General features: G+C 36.6%; 1 long non-coding RNA gene across 2 annotated transcripts in view; it reads right to left on the bottom strand.

Annotated features, from left to right (window-relative positions):
• The window catches only part of LOC123383759, a 105,270-nt gene that overhangs the window by 12,611 nt on the left and 67,103 nt on the right, over nt 1–25,556 (bottom strand). Inside the window, exon 5 of one of the 2 annotated variants that reach the window (XR_006593916.1) lies at nt 12,034–13,203. The exons of the other annotated variant lie outside the window; for it this stretch is intronic. This is a non-coding gene — a long non-coding RNA (uncharacterized LOC123383759). Of the gene's footprint in view, nt 1–12,033; nt 13,204–25,556 lie in introns of those variants that run through there. 2 annotated transcript variants of the gene reach the window in all.

Below are 25,556 nucleotides of genomic sequence, written 5' to 3'. Positions count from 1 at the left end.
AAATTTTTAGCCCCATTTGATTTCTAAGGCAGTTTTTTTTTTGAACAAAGAGGGGAAAAAAATCATGTTCTTCATCCTCATTCTCTTCAATGCATCGTAAATTAAGACCAAAGTAATGATGAATATGGAAATTAATCAAAAGGAAAACTATAGTTTTCACACACATATTTCTAAGTGAATTAATGATTTCCCTTTATTACAGTAAATGTGTCAAGACAGTAATATGTGAGGAATAATTAAAAATGTAAGATTAAATGCTGTTGAAACTTTGCCCAGCCTTATTAATGCAACACTAAGCTTAAGCAAAAACCGGGGATAGAAATAGAAATTGTAAGAAAGTATTACAGCCAGAAAATTTCAAATAAGTGTCTAAGAAAAAATGAACTAAATGATAATAGCTTTAAAAGAGAAGTCAAGGGAAGATACACAAGCAATTCAATTTTAAACATGGCCAAGGGCAGGGAATGTACACATAAAGAATCGAGTGTAAGTAACTAAGAAAAATACTCGTGGTAATAAGTCAAAGGGTGGCTTTGAAAGAGAAGATTCAATTGTCTGCTAGATAGCTTTTGGCATAGTGCCACAGAGGAAGACAGGCACTAAGCTTCCTGCATGGGTTAAAGTATATTTCTTTTTTTTTTTTTAATTTTTTTTAACGTTTATTTATTTTTGAGAGAGAGAGAGGCAGAGCATGAACGGGGGAGGGTCAGAGAGAGAGGGAGACACAGAATCCAAAGCAGGCTCCAGGCTCCGGGCCATCATCAGCCCAGAGCCCGACACGGGGCTCCAACTCACGGACCGTGAGATAGTGACCTGAGCTGAAGTCAGACGCTTAACCGACTGAGCCACCCAGGCGTCCCTAAAGTATATTTCTTAAGGAAGACAAGGCAGTCCAAATGTTTTGATTAAACGAGCTGCTTATCTTGGTCAAATAGGATCATTTTGGAAAACTGTACATACCTCTCCAAAATGGAATGAGAATAGGGCTATTCAGGGAACCAATGACTCAAAAATTTCTGTGGAACAGGTGTGCTTACATTCATTTTTGAAAAATATATATGTTTACTCTCATTTGCATGGAACATATAAAAATGAAACACACAGGCTGTTCCCTTGAGGAGTTCATTACCTGGTACAGGTGTGAAGGAGCCCAGCGTAGGGAGGATCCAGCACGCTGGGGAAGTTAAAACAGTCTGCATAAGTGAGGGGGTAGGATTAAGAAGACAAGTGTTAAGTAGATGGGTTTCCAGGCAGAGAGGCTAGCATTGGCACAGACATAGAGCAGAGATGTGTTCTTAGGCAGGAACTAGTAACTGCGTGTTCCTGATTAACTGGAAATACAAGGTGGCAACCAGAAAAGTGGCTGAAAATGGAAAAGGCCAGAAATGCAGGAGAGAATCAGATAGTTAAGGACACTGATGTCATGCTAAGGAATCTGTACCAAAACCTACATATGTTGGAATCCACTGAAGAGTTATGAGCAGGAAAATGGAGTATGTTCAGAATTACGGCTTAAAAAAAAATAAAGTTACTGTGGCAACAATGCAGAGGGAGGGGGCATATAGTAACGTTCAAGAGTTCATGTCCTTGAGACAGACAGAACTGGATCCAAACTATGGCCTTACTTTAAAATTGTAAACCCTAGACAACCCTCAGTGTGGTCATGTGAAAAAGTCGGGTAAGAATAGCCATGCCTGAGGTTGCTTCCTGTAATGTTTAAACGCAATATCGTAAAGTCTTAGGACAGGGCCTGGCTCAGAATATATGGAAATTGAAGGCAGCTATTGTTATTGTTGCTAGGAGTTCAGTGAAACCAGAAAATGGAGAAAAGTTAGCAGGCTACTGGAATAACGTCAAGGGGTGGGGTGGGGGTGGTAAGAACCAGAACTAAGGAGGTGACACTGAGAACAGAGAGATTGTGAAGCTGTTCAGAAAGGGTTAAGTAGAGTGGAGGACTTTGAGTGACAGGAGGTTGGAAAAGGGAGAAACAGAAGATGAAAGTGAGACTTCCAGCGTGGGGAAATGGAGGAAGATGGTGAATGGCTCTCTTAACCATAGAGATTGGAAGCAATTGAAATCAGAAAGGCTAATGCGAGGGAGATTACAGTTTGTAAATCATTCTTAAACCATAAAATGTGACTTTATCTATGGGAGAGGAAACATATTTCTGAGAGATCCTTTACACACTCCTTATTCTTCCCCAAACAGACATGTTAGAGGAGAAAAATGAGAGATGTGGAAAAATCACATACAGAGATAATGAATGTGCATTTTAAACTACAGTGAATTGATGCTTGAAGGATTATGTTGTCTAAAAATGATTTATAAAGATATTCAAGATCTTATTTACCTTTAAATATACTATTAATAATGCAATATTTTCTCCATGCTTGATTTCACTGATATTTTTTGACTATTTTAAAATTCCAGGAAACAAAAACCACCGTTATGGGTAATTATGATTCTTCAATTTGCTTATCTCAACACACAAATGACAGTTCTTTCAAGCAGCTATAAACAATTCAGTCTCAAGTATGAATAGGTTTAAATGTAATAGATTTAATTTGCTAAAATTTTACAACACTTCCCAAGAAAATAACAGTTTTAGCATTTTTACTAGATGACTTTTTCCCCCCATGGCACTTTAGAAGTCAGCCCTGTGCAATTTAATCTTTCAAAGAATCCTTCTGCTGATAAACTACAGAGAGTACATGTGGCTGATTTGACCCAAACTTTTCAGTTAATAAATATGAGAGAGAGTCTTATAAAAGGAAATGCAATCAGGATTTTCACAGAAGGTTTTTCCTGAAGGGTAAAAATAATAGTGGTGTTTGACTCACTTTTATACCTGGGAGCAGAAGATGTCCTTGCAAAATATCTTTTGGCAGAATTCTAGTTGGGCAGACACTTCCCAAAGATAAGCAAAGCATGAAAGATAGGAACAACACTGGACAAAATGCAATGGAATAAAAACATTTCCCAAAGCATTTAAAGTGACAGCGTAAAAACCAGTTTATTTACATTTATCAACCATAAGTTACATGATGTTTTAAAAAGGAAAAGATGGACTCCAAGATGCCAAGATGGCACATACAGCTTTTTAAAATTTAATTAGTTGGCGCCTGGGTGGTTCAATTGGTTAAGCGGCCCACTTCAGCTCAGGTCATGATCTCATGGTTCCTGGGTTTGAGCCCCACATCCGGCTCTGCGCTGACAGTTCAGAGTCTGGAGCCTGCTTTGGATTCTGTGGCTCCCTTTCTCTATGCCCCTCCCCCACTCCAGCTCACTCGAGCGTGCACGCGCGCGTGCTCTCTCTCAAAACTAAATAAACATTAAAAAAATTAATAATAAAATAAAAAATAAAATTTAATTAGTTATTTCCTTAGTTCTTTACTGGAAAGTCTAATTTCACTACTTAGGATGAGTCAAAATTAAGATAAATCTCCATTACATATTTAAGCAAACATTCTCAAATTTACCATATGCATTATTTGACCTACGTACCCAAGAGTCAAATAATAAGCTGCTTTACGTAAAGTAAGTAGGTGTAACTGCACATGTCTTAACAAGAAATTTCATGTACAATTAACAACAGATTTTTTTCAATTACTTCTCTTTTATTCCTCATATGCCTTTGTTACTGAGTGTCAAGAAAGTTCAGTATTAGTTAAACAGAGAAAAAAAATACAAGCACACAGGTATCAACATTCTCAGGATCATTGCCTTGGAGATTCAGGTACTGAAATAAAATGGTTTATTATTTTTAAAAGTTGATTTAAGTGACATCCTGTTTGCTTTTCACTACATTCAGTTAACCAGGGAATTCTGGAATGGGCCAAACAACCCGAGTTTGAGCACATAATGAAAGCAATCTTCTGCAGAAATGGAAGTCAAAGACACTTTTGGTCTTCAAGGGTTTAGAAACATTTCAGGGAAAAGTATTTTGGAGAAGATTATCCAATTATTTCAAGTTCTCACCTTCCTAAACTGCATGTATTATTGATGCAGATAGATGACAACTTGGTACAATAACCTAAGCCAGATACTTGAAGAGAAACTTACTTGGGCATCCTTGCAGAGGTACAGTACTGCTAATTTTCAGAAATCCGGAGAGTGACAAGAAGGGAAATTTAGTAAACAGTGACTCTCATTCATGAACTTCTGTGGTCCCCACACTACAATTTTTTCTCATTACTAAGTGTCTACTTTGTATGTTTTCAAGGCTCCCATATTAGCCTAAGAAGTGTCCTTACTGAAGCTGAGTAATGAAAACATTTAATATACATGAGATACAATATGAAAATGGCAATCTTTGTATAAGTTTAACCATTTATTATGACATAAATAATGTGTGTTCCTTTAGTAAACTAAAAAAAAAAAAGAAGAAGAATCAGAATACATTAGAAGAAAAAGAAATGAAAATTGTCAATTAGAATTAATATCTTGGTATTTTTAAAGCTCATGTATATATGAAGATAGAAACTTAGATAACTGAATCAATAGATAATTTACAATTTTCAGTGGATTGTTGGTTTTTACTTGTTTTTAAATCTGAGATGATTTTTACTTATCTTTTGAATGCTAAGTTTTGCCCTCTTTCATATGTGAATTTAAGACTACTGGCCATTCATTATCCTGGAATTAGACATAAATGATTGGAAAGCAAAATATGGGTAATAAAGGGAGAAATCAGGCTCTTGAAGATAGAAGAGAAAACGTACTTCAATTCCAATAAGCACTCCCTGGATGTGAAATTAGAGCTATATACTGATATAATCCATGTTGGTTTAGCCTAGTGAGTTGGGATCATTTCGGAACAAGAATTTGTGGTGGCTGGGCTAGTAGAGTTCTACTGCTATAACTTCCCCAAACCCACTCTTACTAGCTCCATCATTGTGTGTTTTGGAGTAAGGATAGAACATGACACCGTATTATTGATGCTTCATTGGCACCACTCTGACTGGGGCTTCAACCAGCAAGAGTAACCCAGTAGTAGTAAATAAGTGTGAAGCATTTCCTGACCAGGCTTTGACAGTAACACTAGGTGCACTGAAAAGCAATGTCATTTATGCACTTCTTAGACTCAGGTCTCTGTGTGTTTGGCAGAAGGGCAGAAAAGCAATACTAGATTCTTTCCTAGCAGAGAAGATGGGGTAATCTAATGATTAACTGGGGGAAAAAACCCAAATAAAATAAAATATAAGTGACTACATACAATAAAACGTAAGTGACATCTTACATTAGAGGAACAGGTCAAAATGGTTCTATGTATTTAAATTTCACCAAGATGGATATATATAATGGAGCGTTGCTCAGCTATGAAAGACAAAATGAGGTCTTGACATTTGCAACAACATGGATGGACCTAGAGGGTATTATGCTATGGGAATTAAGTCAGACAAACACAGATACCAAAGGATTCCACTTACATGTGGAATCTAAAAACAAAACAAAATGATTATAAATCAACCAACCAACAAACAAAATGCAGAAACAGACCCATAAATACAGAGAACAAACTGAGGGTTGCCAGAAAAGAAAAGGATTGGGAAATGGGAAAAATAGGCGAAGGGGAGGGGGAGGTACAAAATTCCAGTTATGGAATAAGTCATGGGGATGAAAGGTCCAGCATGGGGAATATAGCCAAGATTATTACAGTAGCGTTGTGTGGTGACAGAGGGTAGCTACACGTGTGGTAAGCACAGCATAACATAGAAAGTTGTGGAATCACTTTGTTGTACAGGTGAAACTAATGTAACAATGTGTCTCAACTATACTTCAATTTAAAAAATTCACCAAGATGGAAACACACTGACTATACTATTTTCTGTCTTTTCTTTTTTCCAATTAATACATCATCAGCATTTTCTATGTCTCTATCTTTTCACACATACTTATTTTTAATGACAAGGAACTTTTTTTTTTTAACTCCAGGCTTCTTTTTCCTCTAAACCTTAATACTGTGCTGTCATACCATCCAGACTTTATGGAAAATAATTTCCATTAACTTGACAGGTCATTGTCTTGTCAGTTTCAGGTAATTAAGGACTAACCATTGGTCCCTGTACCTACTGTATAATCTTTTTTGTCTCATCAGATTCATGAATTTCATAGTGTTTGCCAGGCTATCGTAGGCTTAATTAAAATCAATGGAGTTGAAAGTCTGTGCTTTCTTTCTCTTTGTCTCTCTCTAAAGGATTCCATTTTCCAAAACACCATAAGCAAATGAACTGGCATGTGGATCTTTCTGTAGCTGTGTAATAGTCACATACACTTAACTGTATATATTTAGCTCCCAGCAAAATTGCCTAATTTTGCGTTTGCTAGCTAGCCAGCAAACTCCAGTTTTCTTCCATCAGAGAGGGAAGCTCACCCACGGATTTTGCACATAGAAGTAGTCCAATTACTAGTAACTACCTCAACAAAAGGCTCAGAAGATGAATCAGTCCAATGCTATCACCTTCCCCCAAGCTGAGTTACAGTGTTCAGTTCTCCAAATGTGAGGTAGCTGGCAAAGATGTCGTTACTGTTGTTGTTTTCTGGATTTAAACTGGGAAGGTGGTAGCTGGAACCAAGGGGAAAAATTTTCCAACTAATGAAGTGTTAAATTAATATAAGACTTTCAAAGGCACCAACCACAATATTTCTGTACTGTGCACTGACATCAGCTGAAATCCCTTTGATTTTCTCCACAATGAGGACAAAGACTGAACTGGCAAAATTAGCAGCTCAGATTTATGGTGCCCTTCCAGGCTGGAAGCTTTGCCTAAGATAATGTCATGAGCATTTTCCCATTTCCTACAGAGAAACAGTGCTTGCAATCTGCCAGACTATCTGACTAAAATACAGAAATTTTAAAACAACGCTTGATAACTCTGATTTTGCCACACTCCAGGGCAACCCCAATTTCCTTGAGGATTATAACCCTGAAATATCATTTTGAACTTATAAGTATTTAAGTTATGCATATATATTTAAAAACACATATTACAATAAAACAAATACATATGGAAACAGATTATTTGTTATAGAGGGGAAACCCCAATATGTTAATGATGTAATGAGATGTTAAGAATGATCACTACCGGTTTTTATGCATTCTGAGCAACACATCCACCTGCTTCTTATCTTCACTTTAATCCTTTGAGAAGAAAAGCAACACACATTCAGAACATTCAAATAACTCAGGTGAATTTTCCACAATATATGGATCAAGTTTACCTAGAAACATATCACACATGCTACCAACACAGACAGCATTACAGTTTGCTAATCTTGATCTAAATATTAATCTAGAATAGTGCCAAATATGTCTAATATCATTGTACTTTGGAACTATTAGGGATGTTTTAATTTCTCAGTAACAAATGAAAACTTTTTAATATATAATATTTAGTTTAAATATAAAATACAAACTTGTAATTTTGAAGCTGTATCTCCTTTACTGTATGTTAATTTACTGTACAATTAATAACACGTTGAGGTCAAAGGACAGATGTTACAACCAAAGTGGCGTTACTAACTAGGAAGTGCTGCACCTACAGTTACAAATTGTTGACTACTGTGGTTATGTCTTTTTCCCCCAAACAGATATATTGTTACCAGCAATGCCTGTTACACAGATCTTGAGAACACTCTCAAACGGATATCCAAATATCTTCTTGCAAGCAGTCAGTAAAACTTCGAGATGGTTCTGAAAATGTTTTATTTATCAAAACTGAAAGTTTGATAAAGTGCATTCAAGGAAATAAATAGTTCTACTCAAACAGTATCCCAATGGTAAAGAGTCAAAAAATGAGGTCAGTGGTAACTGTAGTCTGCAAACACTGTGTCATTCGCTGGTGGTGATTCCACTACTGTTTATCAATAATACAATTAATGCAATTTCGAGTCCTTCCATCTCTGCCAATAATCCTAATAGTGAAAAATTTACTCTTTAACATAAAATTAGTAAGAATGACTGTTTGAGACCATATTCTCATTCAGGGCTTAAGTTCATTTGAGAGTGTCTTCACTGAGTGGTTGACCAGAATGCTTGAGTAGCTCAAAAACTAAATGCTAAATACTTCCCAAGATTATCCTATCCATTCTGATATTTGGGAGTCATAAAAAATATATATATCCTAACCTGACTTGAATTTTATAATATCCTTAGATTTTTCTTTCATGGGGCCACATAGAAAAAATGTAGAATTGGTTGAAGGTCTTCCTAGTGTTATAACCTAAAACAAAAAGATATTTTTCTACTATATTTACTATATATTACTACCTACAGTAAATTATGTTTTACTATGTGCACAAAGAGATTACAATCAGTGTTAAAACAGTAGTGTTTGAGGCTGAAACACAGGAGTTTGGAGAAAAGTATTTGCAACATATATAAAAATTAAAGCAAATTTCCTTTATATAAGAATACCTACAAATTAATAAGAAAACATTTTAGAATTGTGGGAAAATATACAAATATGCATTTTATATAAGTATAATAATGACCTATAAACAGGAAAATTTGCTTGAATTTTCTGGTTATAATGTGAATATTTATTAAAATAATTTATAAGACTTTCAGTTTGCAATATTCTGGATTGGAGGTCATCACCCATCCTATAAAAAATTAAAAAAAAAAAAAGCCAAACAAACTGGAAAACCAGCAACTCTTCTTAGATCTGTAAGATAAGTGAGGTCACAGGATAAAATGCTCCCAAAAGTGGAGAGGCACCAGGCAAACACAGAGAATCACAACTTACAAAAGCAGAAACCCGTAAGTGGAAACCTCTGCAAGACCCAGTGCCTGAGTACAAAAGCCTAAACTATAATCGATGAATTGCCAGAGGCTCAGCATATCTCACCCGCAGAGTTAACAACTCCAGGGGGCCCAGTCATCGGGAGGCCCGTCTACAACTGTGAATTTTACCTATAAGACCTGGCCTAGAGTCTTGCAGATATTATGAGAGAAAAAGCCCCTCATGTTTCTGGCTGAGGGACAGGAAAAGGAACCATCGTCAAGTAAGCCAGAGCCTTCTTTCCTTCTTAACATTGCCTTCAAGAGAAATGATTTTAACAGAACCTAAACTATTATCTGTTTGTTTGTTTCTTTGTTTGTTTCTTTGTTTGTTCTCAGAGCCTAATCCATCTAGGCAAAGAAAAATACCCAATTTCAGCCACTCTAGCCTTGCATACGAGGAAGGGAAATAATCAATTCCAACCTCCTGTAGGCTTCTGCATAGAAGAAACAGAAAATGCAATTTCAGGCCTTCCTAGCCTTCATAGGGGATGGGGAAAAAGGCAACAACAGACAAGTACATGTTAACGATCACAGTCCAGGGGCAGAGACTCACTTAAAGACTGAGACCAAACCACAGGAATAATGTTTCCCTCCCTCACACCACATCACTAAGGTCTATTTATGGCAATTCCTTTTAAGTGGCACATCATGAGTGTCCATGAAGAAAAACATTACAAGGCATACCAAATGGCAGGGAAAAACTCTTTGAAAAGACAGAGCAAGCATCAGAACCAGACTCAGACATATCAGGCATGTTAGAACGATCAGACCGGAATTTAACACAATTGGGAATAATGTGCTAAGGGATCTAAAGGATAAAGCAGACAGCATGCAGAACAACTGGACAAGGTAACCGGGGAGGTGGAAATCCTAACGAAAAAGCGAAAAGAAAAGCTGGAGGAGATCAAACACCATAAAGGAAATGAGAATGCCTCTGACAGGCTCATTAGAAAACTGGACATGGCTGGGGCGCCTGAGTAGCTCAGTCGTTTAGGCGTCGACTTCGGTTCAGGTCATGATCTCACAGTTCATGAGTTTGAGCCCCATGTCAGGCACTGTGGGGACAGCTCAGATGGAGACGCTTCTGATTCGGTGTCTCCCTCTCTTTCTGCCCCTCCCCCACTCATGTTCTGTCTCTCTCTCTCTCTCTCTCTCTCTCTAAGATAAATAAACATTAAAACAAATTTTTTAAATAAAAAGAAAATTGAGGGGCGCCTGGGTGGCGCAGTCGGTTAAGCGTCCGACTTCAGCCAGGTCACGATCTCGCGGTCCGTGAGTTCGAGCCCCGCGTCGGGCTCTGGGCTGATGGCTCGGAGCCTGGAGCCTGTTTCCGATTCTGTGTCTCCCTCTCTCTCTCTGCCCGTTCATGCTTTGTCTCTCTCTGTCCCCAAAATAAAATAAAACGTTGAAAAAAAAAATTAAAAGAAAAAAAAAAAAGGAAATTGGACATGGTTGAGGAAAGAACCTCTGAGCTTTAAGAATACCTTGGTGGAAACTGCCAAAACCGAAAAAGAAAGAGAAAAAATAGATTAAAAAAATAGAAGAACAGAACATTTAAGAGCAGGATATTACAAAATGTTTAAGACATATGTGACAGGAAAACCAGAAGGAGAAGGAAGGAAGCAACAGAAGAAACATTTGATGTAATAATATATAAGTATCGCCCCCAAAGTAATGTCACAAACCAAACCCCAGATTCAGAAAGGTCAGGAACACCAAGCAAGATAGATGACAAACATCTACATCTAGTCAAACTGCAGAAAACCAAAGTTAAGGGAAAGTAGCTGGGGTGGGGGTGGGGGAACACAGTACCTATCTACACAGGAGCAAAAATAAGAATTGCATTTAAGTTCTCCTCAAAACTATGTAAGCAGAAAGACAGTGAAGTGGAATATTTAAAACGATGAGAGAGAAAAAAAAAAAAACACCAACTTAGGATTTTTAACCTTGCAAAATTATTCTTCAAAAATGAAGGGCATGAACAGACAGAGCACAGAGGATTTTCAAGTCAGTGAAAACACTCTGTATAATACTAGAATGATGGATACATGTCATTATACATTTGTCCAAACACAAATCATGAAGAAGGCCAAGAGTGAGCCTTAAGGTAAGTTCACAGACTTTAGGGGATTATGATGTGTCAATGTAGGTTCATTAATTATAGCAAATTTACCATCTGGTGGGGGACAATAATAACAGAGGGGATAATACGTGCATGGGATCACGAGCTACATAATAAATGTTTGTCCCTTCATCTCCATTTTGCTATGAAAATCCGCTCTTAGATCTTTGGCTTTCATATGTGTTACATACATTACCAATCCTTAATAATGAGTAAAACCTGGAATTTAAAATTTAAATTTCTCTTTTATACATTGGAAGAGGGAAGGATGGGTTTAATTCCCAAACTCTCTTCTTAATGAAACTAGGTTTACATTCTAACCATGAGGCATATTAATTAGCTGTTCATTTGAAAAGAGAACATTTAATAGAAAATACAATCCTTGGGGAGTGTCTTTCAAAACTAGCTGCATGTGTGCATTATCATACATTATTTTTTCAGATTTTACATTATATTTAACATCAACACCCTTAAGGGGTAAAATAACAGGTCGATGACAACCTGTGTTGGTTGAAATAAACACATGAGGAAACACAGCACATAAAAATAAGCAAAGTGAAGTTTAATTGTTCCTCTTATAAAGTAAAACCCAGTTTATAGGATGGTTAGACTAATTTATTTCTGCAGCTTATACTGAAGTGCGTGACCACATGTAGCATGTGAAATAAATAGGGTATCCCTAATAATCATCTGAGCTGTCAATACAAACAGTAAAGGCTGATTTTGTAGCAACGTGGATGGAACTGGAGAGTGTGATGCTAAGTGAAATAAGCCATACAGAGAAAGACAGATACCATATGATTTCACTCTTATGTGGATCCTAAGAAACTTAACAGAAACCCATGGGGGAAGGGAAGGAAAAAAAAAAAAAAGAGGTTAGAGTGGGAGAGAGCCAAACATAAGAGACTGTTAAAAACTGAGAACAAACTGAGGGTTGATGGGGGGTGGGAGGGAGGGGAGGGTGGATGATGGGTATTGAGGAGGGCACCTTTTGGGATGAGCACTGGGTGTTGTATGGAAACCAATTTGACAATAAATTTCATATATTAAAAAAAAAGAATAGGGGGGAATGGCCCCCCAAATTATGAAAAAAAAACCAGTAAAGGCTGATAAAGCCTCGGTGTCCTACAGAAAAGTTCCGACTTAAAACAGAAGAGATACTATGGTAGTGGATGCCCCGACACTCAACTAAGCCCAAACATCCTGTCCTAAACTTCCTCTTCTTCATTATAATTTGATATCATCCCTAGCAAAATGTTCCAAGTTCCTGCCAATTCTCTACCAGTTTCTGAAACTGTGCTTATATGTGAGAAGATCTGCTAAAGTTTGACTGGTACCTGCACAAAGAATGGACTCAAGATGCCAGGATTGCTTGTTACCATTCTTGAATGAAGACAAAGTAGGTTTTAAATCCTCACACTGCTTTCTGGGTATCCAGGGTCATATTGAATGTTGGTCCTGGTTCATGGACCACTACTATTTCCACTTGGCTTCCGTGAACATCACTTTCTCCTAGTTTTTCTCTCACCTCTTTGACCCTTTTCTCTTCAACACCCTTGCTGGCCCCTCATCTTGCTGCCCTCTTAAAATGGAAGTGCCTGAGTCCCTGGTCTCCTTTTCTTCCTGTGTGCTTTCATCAAGTTTCCTGGCTGAATAAGTTTTCTATACCCTGGCAAACTCCCACATTTATATCTGCAGACAGGACCTCTCCTAGGAATGCTGGGCTCAGACATGTACCCATTTCCTTGCTTTAAACCAGCCAATCCCATATTCTTCCCACAACTCGGTAAATGAGAGCTACATTGTGTCAGATGCTTAAAAATCTTGGAGACACTTTTATTCAACCATTTATCCTATATCCTACATCCATTCTATCAGGTAAAGCTTTTGCCAGTACCTTCAAATTACACTCCATCTCAAAAGCCTTGCTGCTACCATTCTGATGCAAGCTACCAACATTTTGCCTGGATAATTAATCTCCTTAATTTTCTTTTTGCCCCTCACAAAGCCAGAGAACTCCAGTTAAAACACAAATGACGTTTTATCATTTGTTTGCTCAAAATACCCAAAGGGCTACTGATTTCAGTCATCTAGTTATTACATAACAAATAATTTGAAAACAGTGAGACTTAAAAAAATAATAATAATCATTTATTATTGCTTCTCAAGGTCCCAGGAAAGAAGGAGGCTCAGTTAGGATGTTTCGGTTTGGGATTTCCCACGCGATAGCAGCCAGAGGGAGGCTGGGGCTGACGTCATCCCGAAGCCTTCCTCACTCACAGGTCCAATGGCTGAGCTGGAATAACAAAAATAACTGGAGACTGGAACAGCTGGAGCTCATCAGGCATCTACCTGTCTCACTTAGCAGATCTTTTCAGGTGGTTTCTCGAATACAGCAGTCTCGGGGTAGTCAGATTTCTTACATGGCATTGGCTTTCTCCTGCACGAGGTTCCCAAGAGACTGGCAGAAGTTGCATGACTTTTGTGACTTAGCCTTAGCCTCAGAAGTTGCATGGCATCATTTCCACCAGCTTCTACTGATCAAAGAAGACAGAAGCCCCGCCAAGTTCAAGATGAGATGTAGAGCCTCCTCTCACACACTGTCCTTGATGGCTTTTGCACTGTAATTATGATGCCTTTCTCCATCTTTCCCTCACTAATATGCTTTTAACCTACTTGCCACCTTGCTGCCCCCCCCCCCAACCTGGAATTCTCTTCCTTCAGATATCCAACTGGCTCATTTGTTCATCTCTTTCATGTATTTGTTCAAAGGTCACCTTTCCTGGTAAGTTCTTATCGGAATACTCAATGTAAAATTCACCTCTATTCTGTAAAACTCCTTATCTGCCTTCTCTGTTTCTCCCCATAGTACTTACAATACTCGTGTGCTAGCTATAATATTAACAGATTCATTTTATTTATGATGTGCCTGCACTCCATCAAAACTTTAGCTCCATTACGTCACTGATTTGTCTTTTCTGTTCACTGATGTATCCCAGAGCCTACAAAGTGCCAGCACATGATAGGTCCTCAATAAATATTTGGTGAATGAATGCAGGCATGAATGTAGTGCCTGATGGGACAATAAAATATGAATACATAAAATTCATAGGCAATATTATTAAATGAAATTTATTAGCTGTTTTGGCTATGTAAGTTGTACACAGAAGTGAATTAAAGCTTTAAGTAAGAGGGAAGATCCTAATGTTAGTATTGATTCTCTTTTCCCCACAATGAATGATGTTTTGAAGATCCTGATGCTAACATTAGTTTAAGCTCATTCAATACTGTCATAGGAGGGAGAAAATCGTTTGAGACCTCAGATATTAATATCCCAATCCCTCACCTTCTGTCTATTTGAATTCATCCATCACTTTAGAGGTAAAACTAGGATAGTATACAAATTCTTGATGAGGTGAGATATAGGAAGCATTTTCTTCTTTCCATTGATGTCTGAGTAATGAAGTCCTAACAAAGCCAGGAAGGGAGAGGAATTTTTATTTTTTACTTCAAATTTCTAATTATTTATTACTTAAGGGCATGTGATTTTTGAGTCAGGATAAAACTGAATCTACATCTCAACTCTGTAAATCTCCAGTTGTGTGTCTTTGGAAAAATTCCTTAGTGTTTGTGATCTTCAAATTTATTCTCATCAAGAATATAAATGCAGTAATATCTATCTCATGCAATATTAGGATAATTAAATAAAATTAGATATTATGATAGATGTAGTATTTTTAGAATAGCACCTGGTATGTAAGTGTCAGTAACAGTAAACAATTTCTTCCTACATTTACTTTCAATTGTAATGAACTCACAGAGGAAAAAAATGTAATTTATTTGGAATAAGCTTAAAAATGAAATTCAACAAAATATCCTTTCCAGAATGAAGCCCATTAGAAGTGAACAAGTATATTTTAAGCTTAACTTACACAGAAAGCAGTAAGAAATAATAACACAGATGGGGTGAGACACTGACAGTTAAACATATTTTTCTTCCTATATGGGACACAACTTGCCCACTTGAGCATGCAACTCTCTTCTCTAGATCTGAGAATATAAAAAAAGTTTAGATCAGAAAAAAAGTTTCAGCCATTCAACCGGCCACAGCCTCAGGTTTTTATTTGTTTGTCTCATGCTTGCTTTGATTCTTTTTTAAAGTCTCTTATATAACAGAAAAGGCACCAGAGAAAAGAGGTAATGCACTTCTGTCAAGAAACTACTTCGTCGTGGCACAGGAACTAAAACTCGGGTATTATTTCAATTTAATCAACTCTTATGTACTGAGTATCAATTAAGTGTCAGAAATTACAGGAGGCATTGAAGATAAAATGATAAATAGAACACATTTCCATCTTTCCCAGAGTTCACTGGTTTGCCACCTAACTTTGGAGAATATTACTCTTTAGCCAAGAGTAGCACGATGTATATCAATACCCAAGGCTCTGAGAAGTCCTGCAATAAAGAAATCTTTTTGACTTCTTAATCAATGGTGTCTCTCAAACTTATCTGGCAATGAGACCCTTCCTTTGTGTAACATGTGAATCTGATGTGCTACCTAACACATTCATGTTCATTAGTTCATTAGTTCATCCTATATCTATTAATTTCTCCCTTCTATGGGATGTTTCTAAATTTAAAATGTTTAATTAGACATCTATTTAATACAGAATTTTGAAATCTGTTCCATATGTAGGAACTGAAGTTAGCTAGTATTGTGTGAAGAAAAGATGAAAGACAAGTATAACCAAACGTAACGTTTCTTCTTTGGTATGTACCAAGAAAACAATAATTTTTATATTGTTGCAAAGCTTCTTATTATACATTAAAATATAAAACTGTATTGATCAGCCCTCCTTCAAGTGACCCTGTGGTTACTTAGGGGCTTCTGAGTAAGCAGTGATTTAAAGAATGAGTGCCCTTGCCAAAACGACTTTGAAAACCACACGCATTATATCCTTTGATCTGCATGAGGTGCATATGAGAAAGGCAAATGAATCATGAGATCACATTCCTAGAAAGTGGTGGATTTGGAACTAAACCCCATGAATGAAATAAATTAATTTAAGCAAGACACACTGAATTCAGACTGCTTATTCCAACTTTGACATAATTTCCCAAAGTGACAGGCCAAAGATTTTTATGTGCATTATCCATGAGAAAATAAGGAAAGCAAATTTGGAGTGAAATTTCAAAAACTAACACGTTCAAATTATTTTCAAATATTTTAAAAGTTACATTCCCAATACTCTCATCTCCACACAGACAATTATCCCCTTCAGTAAGGCTGTTCAGAAGAGAGATTCTATTCAGAGACATTTGTTAGCATTTGCTGTAGGTTATTATAAGAACTGCCTTAATGAGACAAGTTCATTCAATAGGAATCTCTATCAGTAAGAAGAATAATAGAGGTTTTTGTTGGAAGACAATGTTGTTCTTTGTAAGTTAGTATCCAGAGGTCAAAGATGAAACGTAAATATTTCTGTCTTCCTATATAACATGCTAGGGAACTAGTCATCACTAAGTTTGTTTTTGAAGAGATAACCCATTTTATAAATGAGTCCTTCCCTTGCCCTGAGAAACTGAACTATTTAAGTGTCATACTACTTTGAGATAATTAGTTTGGAATGAAAATAGTTAGAAATATACCACTCATAATCCCTTGTCCCTTTCTCAGGTAGAAACAATGCAGTATACCACTAACATAATGTCTAGCATTGGAAGCCTGCTCAGTATATGGAGAGTTGCTTTTACTATTGATAACAAAATTACAAATAAAATATAAAATATTAATAATAATAATATGCAAAGAGTATACCAGATACCATGCCTCTACATAGAATTAGCATTTCTTGCTTAGTGTTCCAACTTGTACACTGCACATTTTTCAGTTATATTTCCTATAATATCTTATTACTTTGGTGTGCTCACTTCTGTCTCCCACATTCTAATCACAATAAGGATTTCTTCTAGGCAAAAATACTACCTGTGATCTCTATATCTTTAACTGCACTCAATGTTTTCTGTAAAAAATAACAAGAAGAAATAAGTTAACTTGTTCTTTTTTAAGATAGCATCTGAAAATGCATAATGTTTGGGGTGCCTGTGTGACTCAGTCGGTTAAGCCTCTGACTTTCGCTCAGGTCAGGATCTTACAGTTTGCGGGTTCTAGCCCTGCGTCCAGCTCTGTGCTAGCAGCTTGGAGCCTGAAGCTGGCTTGGGATACTGATCTCCCTCTTCTCTGTCCCTCGTCCACTTACACTCTGTTTCTCTCTCTCTCTCAAAAATTAAAAACAATGTACAAACTTTTTAAAAATTGAAAGAACAATAAAATGCATAATATTTAAGTACAATAAGGCTGCGACCGGATTGGGATTCCTCATAGCCTGGTGACTTTAGGGTATTCACATCCTATATGGCAGTTTACTCACTCTAGAGCAAGCATCCCAAGCAAGATGAAATGAGACCTGATGGTTCTTTTAGAACTGGCACAGTGTCACTTCTACTACATTATACTGGTGACATAGCCACAAAGTCAAGTCAGGTTCAAAGAGAAAGGGAATAAACCACATCTTTCCATGGAAAGAGTGACAAAGATGCTGCCATCATTAGTTTCCTACAATTTAATACGTACTCCCATTAAGAACATTTCCCCCATTACATAAGGTTTGATTTGACAATTAATTATATCAAAAGAAAGAGAAAATCACGTAACATATCACCCAGTAGTAACAATCGCATTTTTGTTTGTGTCCCTGTTCTTGATTACTATACACATAAGAAATAATGTATTAAGGAAACAAGCCATGTCCATAATTGTTTTCTGAGATGAGAATCAATGAGTTTGCCTTTAGCCACAAAATACATCCACATTTTTTTCTTTTCTTTTCTTTTCTTTTTTTTTTTTTTTTTTTTTTGGTCCTGTAGACAATTAAACACCAGTTTGGAGACAAAATTGCAGACAAAGGATTCTGAGCTGCATCCATGATTCAGTATTAATAAATGAAGTTGGAATAGGAGCCGTAATTGGTCTATGATGACAGAAAGCAGATAGCTACTCCTCCTAGTACAACTGAAGAATACCTGGCTAAGCATTTATTTCAAGGACTGGGAAAGAATGTTCTTATAAAATAGGTCTATATGCATAATGAAATAAATGACTTGAAGACTCACTGAAAGAAGGAACGACATGTGGAGAAAAATTTATGTAGACGGAATATATTTTGTAATACTAAAAACATGCTACTATCTTTTTCACTTTTTATTAAACAGAAATTAAAATACAGCATTACACTGTAAATTTAAAAAAAAATGGTGGGGAATAAGATATTTATCAGAAAGACCCTAAGAGGCCATAAGACAATCCACGTTGTTTTGGCTCTTTGTGGGATAAGGTTGTAAAGAGAGATATGAGAGGTGGGATGGGCACCTTCATAGACCCTTAAGAAAAATTCTTACAGGTAAAGGTGAGTGAACTACAAGATCCTCTTCCTGAAAGTAGGGTGGTATTCTTATCTTAAGTAAAGAAATTTTAAACTAAGATTGCACTGTATGTTAACTAACTGGAATTTAAATAAAAACTTTAAAAAAGAAAAGAAATTCTATAGAACTTATGGTACCATGGTAGTTAAGAAAAGTTAATATTCTAAGATATATGCCAGATAATGGTTGCACATACATATAATATGAAGCACAAAACACAATCAGTGAATCATAATGAAACAAGCCATGAAAACAGAGGAGATATTAGTAAACAAAACCAGGTATTTACCTGTTCTTCTATTCTTTAGCCTGTGAGGTCGGGACTGATGACTAATATCAGAAAACAAACAGTATTTATATGTGAAAGTTGTTAATGGTTTCAGGTACACATGTATGGTTATTTACGTATTCACATACTATATACTTGTACATACTGACATTCAGTAAAATTTACATCCTTTATTCTAGGGATTGGCAATCCAATCCAATCCACCTCCTGTTCTCACAAATGAAGTTTTATTAGAACACAGCCACATTCATTCATTTATGTATTGTGTATGGTTGCTTGTGGCTACAACTGCAAAGGCAAGTAGTGGTGACAGAGAACATAACATAAAACTAAAGTACAGACATGTACCCCTTTATAGACACAGTTTGCTGACTCACGGTTTATTGAACAGACTAAATATGGGACTGTCAATATATCCTAGTAAGTAACTGTAACCACAACAATAGTAATAGTTACAATCATTTATTGAATGCATACATTGTGCCAAAAAACATAGTAAGCTAGAAGGGCAGGGTCCTAGGATTGACAGCTCATCAGAATCACATAGAACAGGAAAGGAATAGTTAGCCAGAGGAAAGAATAATAGTTATTTACAGGAAAAAAATGGCAAACATCCACTACACTCAATACATAAAAATGTTAGCCTGCAATGACTTATTCTAATGGATACCTAACATACAAAGTGAAACTGGGTAATATCTCGTTAATACAAGAAATAATCACTGTTGTTGCAGAGGTAAACATTTCTTTGATGGCATGCTGAAGTTAGTTATGCTCTAGAAAGAAGGGAACCTCTGTGTTATATTTCCTAGACTTTTGCAACAACTAAATGAATAAACAGTCCTTATTTGAATAATGCCAAATAAAACTCAGTGTCTCCAAATGTGATACACATAAAAAAAATCCATAAGGGTAGAAATTCCATGTTAAAAATTCTGTTTATATCTAGCTATTTTGTCAAATTTTTAGTAGATATTTTTAAATTTGAGGGGAACCTGGGTGGCTCAGTTGGTTAAGCATCCAACTTTGGCCTAGGTCATGATCTCAAATATTCCCGATTTCGAGCGCTGCGTCAGGCTCTGTGCTGACAGCTCAGAGCCTGGAGCCTGTTTCAGAATCGGTGTCTCCCTCTCTCTCTCTCTCTCTGCCCCTCCCCTCCTTGCACTCTGTCTCTCTCTCTCAAAAATAAACATTAAAAAATATAAATTGCATATATTAGAAAAATAATGTCCGGGGCGCCTGGGTGGCGCAGTCGGTTAAGCAGCCGACTTCAGCCAGGTCACGATCTCGCGGTCCGTGAGTTCGAGCCCCGCGTCAGGCTCTGGGCTGATGGCTCGGAGCCTGGAGCCTGTTTCCGATTCTGTGTCTCCCTCTCTCTCTGCCCCTCCCCCGTTCATGCTCTGTCTCTCTCTCTGTCCCAAAAATAAATAAAAACAAAACAAAACAAAACAAAACAAAAAGTTGAAAGAAAAATAATGTCCATATATATCATTATAAACAAGTACAGTATTAAGAGTCCACATGCTCAAATTCTGTTACTAACAAGGGTATGTGATCAAAATTTTACAAACCATTGACAAACTACTCATCACAAAACAGTAAATAATCTAAAGATTGTAATAATCCCTGTAAGGTTGCAATTGGGTAGTCCTGTAGCACAATCCTTATTAAACAATCTTATAGAAAAATCAGTTATATAAATGCAACTGAATATTAGCTGACTCCAAAATCTGGAAACCAATGACATAGCCAGGCCACATAGCCAGTGTACATTAAATCACAATAATTTTTCGGAGGCCTTTAATTATCAAAATATGAATTATGACTTTTTGAAGAAACGGTTTTATCACTATATGCTCTGGAAATTGAGTTTTCTTAAGGAGGTTACTTCTTTTCTACAGCTACAAAAAAAATTATTACTGAAACAATTTTTAAATCTTAAACATGTTGATCCCAATTGTGGTAGACTAGAAAACCTATGTCACTGGAGTGTACCTTCACCAACTTAAATTGAACACATATCTGTCTGAGGAAGATCTTCTCCTCATCCACCTACATTTTTGTATTTTGTATTTTAGTTGTCATTTAAGGTCAATCCTAAGCTGGTAATGAATCCTCAAAACTATATTGGCCTCTTGCTCTGCCTTGGGTACCCCAGCATATTATTCACTGAAATTGGAGATTCTTGCTTTAATTTTTTTTTTTTTTTTAGTTTGTTGATTTATTTATTTTTGAAAGAGACAGAGACAGCAGGGGAGGGGCAGAGAGAGAGAGAGAGGGAGAGAGAGAATCCCAAGCAAGGCTCTGTGCTGTTACCACAGAAACCAACATGGGGCTCAAACTCATGAAACTGTGACCATGACCTGAGCCGAAACCGAGAGTCAGACACCCATCTGACTGAGCCACCCAGCTGCCCCATTCTTGCTTTATTTCTTGATAATTCCTCCCACATCCACCACTCCCTTTTCTCTGCTATTCTTCCAGTCCACATCCCGGCCAGCAGTTTCTTCTCCATTCTAGTCCTCCACTCACAGGCGCTGGTGGTTTCTTAAGGAATATATTCCATGAATACATTCCATGGAAGGTATTCATTCCTTTATTCCTGATTTTACAAAAGTTCAAATCCAGACCCAGCCTTGCTTTACAACAAAGTTGTAAAATCCATTCAACAAACAGCTTCTGTCACATTTTTCTCTCTTCCTTGTTAGGAACCCCTGTTTGCAGCATATTCACATAATGGTCCTCTAAATATTTTTACTGTTCTATTCCTTCTTCTTTATCACTGATCTTCTCCTTCCTCCCTTCTTTATTATCCGTGTGAATCGTCACCTCTAAACTAGATGGTTTTTTGGTCCCTTGGCAGAGGACCCGCCCAGTTCTTGGTGAACTCTCTACAGCTCACTTCTATCAGAGTGCATTACTAAACAAAGGCTCAGTAAATTTTTGCAGCTTTGTGCTGTGGTTGCTTGGCCACGAGGAACAATGGTTTCCAAGTGACATTCACTATTCCTAGTGCCTGAGGTAAGAAATACACTTGAGCAATCATGGACCTAAAAAGGAAAGGTAAACAACTTCATCAGAAACTTAACAGTAAAACCCTAATGTTATTTAGTCTCTGTCTTACTTTTTCAGCTAATCCAGGTCTTAGGAGCCAAAGGCAGTTTTAACATTGGAGTGCAGCTCTAGTTCTGTGCACACTAAATAACACGAAGTAATATCATGTGTGTTCACTTTAACAACACCATACTTTGGCGGTATTTAACAACGCAAAAGGTGAACTAGCTCTTTAGTGGGATCTTAATCTAGGTCTGACTGTCAATAATTTTTTTCTTTATAATCCTAAAATGATCAAATGATTTTATTATTCAATTTTTTTTATTTAAAAAAAAACAACACATTGACTCTGCCTATAATGAGAGCGGAAGACACTGGGAGGTCTTAGCAATATGCCTAAAGAAAAATTTGGCCTTTGCTACATTATTAACCATGCTCACATATCCTTTTAGTAAAACTGAAGAGAGCTACAATAAAGAATAATATTTTAGGGGCACTTGAGTATCTCAGTTAAGTATCTGACTTCTGCTCAGTTCATGATCTTGTGGTTTGTGAGTTCGAGCCCCAGGTCGGGCTCTGTGCCGATAGCTGGGAACCTGGAGCCTGCTTCAGATTCTGTGTCTCCCTCTCTCTCTCTGCCCCTCCCCCACTCATGCTCTTTCTCTGTCTCTCAATAAAGAAATGTTGAATACAAAAACAAAGAATATTTTATATGTTCTTTATTAATGTAAACATAAATTTTCAGACACAATTATACCTATAGCATTCCAAATCAATTTTCTGTGTGACTGATTTTAAAACCAAGGAAATGATCATTTTTGAAGAAAAAAGGAAATAAATTTTAAAAATCTAGTCAAAGAAAGAAGAATAGTCTGCAAGTAAATTTTAGTTGAGGGGCTCCTGGGTGGCTCAGTAGGTTAAGTGTCCGACTTAGGCTCGGGTCATGATGTAGTGAGTCGTGAGCTCGAGCCCCACGTCGGGCTCTGTGCTGACAGCTTGGAGCCTGGATCCTGCTTCGGATTCTGAGTCTCCCTCTGTCTCTGCCCCTCCCCTGCTCACAATCTATCTCTGTGTCTCAAAATAAATAAATAAACTTTAAAAATTTTTTAAAAAATTAGTTGATAATGGGCTATTTATTAACTATGTTTTTCAGCTATGCAGAAAAAAAGGCAATGATTCGTATGAGGTATAATCAGCATCTAATGATACTCGACATGCTTTTTGGAAAATGAAGATAATATTCCCTTACTGAAAAGAGTGAAATGAACTTCTTCACATAATATGTTGAAAATTCTGTTTCTAGTGCTCGAATTTTAATGAAATGCAGACCACTGCAATTCTTCATGTTAAATAACATCTGGGATTGTTCTTTAATCGAGTAAATTGGGTTAAAATATTGCATTTTTATTACTAGCTTAATAGCTTAAAGAGGTATTAAACATTTAATTATTAACCTTGACATGAAAGAATTGGAGAGATTTCTTAGATGATTTAAGGATTTAAAAGTTCTCTCATCTGAGTTGAGTTCATATGCAAGGATAAAGCAGATCTAACTAGCCATCCTGAAATGGATGTTTGACTTCAGTTGAAAGAAACTAATAATATTGCACATATACACATACTATATGTATAACATTAGTTGAGCAAATCATTCACAGAGGAATATGTTTTATATAAAAATTATCAAGTACTGGATGTTAAGTATTAGTAAAATCATCATTATTGAACAAAAGAAAAATCTAGCCTGATGATTCTCTCATTCAATAAATATTTGCTGTGCACCTGTCATATGGAAAGTGCTATTCCAGTCACTGGGAAGAGAGCAGTGGATCAGTTCTCATAATGCTTATATTCTACCAGAAATAGACAGACATACATACAGAATTTTTTAGAAGACAAATGATTATAATAAGTACAAAGAATTTAAATACCGTTAGGTAGAGTAGGCAATGGTATGTCGGTAAATGTTCAAAAATCAATTATCACAAACAAACAATCAAACAAACCCTTGGTTGTAGTGTTTGCCATTCCCTGTTGTGTAAGTAATCCCAGCATGGCTGATTTCAAGCTACAATATGACATCCCCGAATAGAGAGATGGAAAGAGATGTGCACGATCAGCCCTAGTGAGCTGTTCTAAGATGGCTCTGGCATGCCATGATAAGGCTACATTGAGTTGAATAGGTCTCTCTGGGAAAATGACATTTAAACTAAGGTCTGAATGACGAGAAAAAGTCATGTGTGGAGACCTACATAAGCCATATTCCGAGCAGAGAAAACAGCTAGTATAAAGTCCCAAAGCCAACACAAGCTTGGACGGTTGGAGGAACAACAACAACAACAAAAAAACAAAAAAAACAATGAATCTGAAGTTTAACAGGCAAACAGAGGATACATAATGGGGTTGGAAAGGCAGCCAAAGCCTTCACACAGAACCTTGTAATATAAGGTATAGAATTAGGCTGGGATGTTACTGGAAAGTCTATGAATCATATTGTTGTGATTAAAACTCCCTATTGTCCATAGTCAACTAAAAAAGTTATTACAGAAGGAAGGACAGACCTTGGCTCTCTGATGATAGGAAGAATAAGAGAAAATATTTGGGAACTAGGTTCAATAAAACGTTGGAATTAGTAAGTGTCAACATAATATTACTAATTGTGACGTCCAACTTAATGCGTAAGTTGCTTCATGCAAAGTTTATTTTTTCTGCTTGTGTTTTCTATGGCCAAATACTATTGTTATTCATGTTGTCACTAGTATCATTTCTAGAAAATGATTCTATCATATGAAAACAACATAATATAAAATGACTTGCTGAGATCTTGACCTAAGAGCTTATATATAAAACAAATGTTTTTTAAATTGTGGCTATAATGGCACATAACAGCAGGCATTAGATGCCATGGACATAATATCTGGCAAATAAAATGTTATGGACTCCAAGGGAACTGTAGATATTTCTAACTCTATTCAAAAATGTACTGTAACTGTAGATAGAATTTCCCTGGGCTATAGAAAAGCACAGATGGTATTAGTGTTTATTAGTTCCACGAAGGTCGCTTTTAAAAATATAGTTGAAAAACACTGAAGTTCTGCTAATATGACCAGAATAAGGAGGTCAGAAACAACAATGCAAAGTAGAAACTCATCGTGGGTGGGAGAAAATAAAAATATTTCTATTAACAAAGTCTAAGGGTAACAGTTTGATAGAAAGAAAGAAAGAAAGAAAGAAAGAAAGAAAGAAAGAAAGAAAGAAAGAAAGAAAGAAAGAAAACACAGTAAACATTCATTTATATGGAGCCAAATAATGAAATCAGTTACATATTGTGTTTATAAATTCATCGGACTAACCTGGAGTCTCCTCTGGACTGAACCTGAAGAACAAACACCACCTGAGCTCACTGTCTAAGGGAGCCAACCCAATGCATAAACAGAAACAAAACAAAACAAAACAAAACAAAACAACAACAACAACAACAACAAAAACCCAGCAAACTTGATAAGTTCTCAGGTAGAAGTATGACCCACTGTGATATAATCACAGAGTAGCAACAGCCCTTCAGGTTTGAAAAAGGCTATAGGGAAGGAGTATGGCCCAGGTATTAGAAGATAAGTCAGAATCTGCCACTGAAAGGAGGGAATAAGGAATTCCATGCATACCTGTGAGGATTCCAGAACTGGTAAGAAATAAACTACTGGCAAGAATGAAGAGGAATGATGTTTAAAGAAGTTAAAAATAATTTGCATTTACATTGTATGCTTTGGTAAGAGTTTGGATTTTACCTATCTTGGCCTTGAGGAATCAGGAGTCTCCCTACTCCC

This window comes from Felis catus, chromosome A2 (genome assembly GCF_018350175.1).
Source record: "Felis catus isolate Fca126 chromosome A2, F.catus_Fca126_mat1.0, whole genome shotgun sequence".
NCBI lineage: Eukaryota > Metazoa > Chordata > Mammalia > Carnivora > Felidae > Felis > Felis catus.
This window is presented reverse-complemented; position numbering and strand designations above follow the sequence as displayed.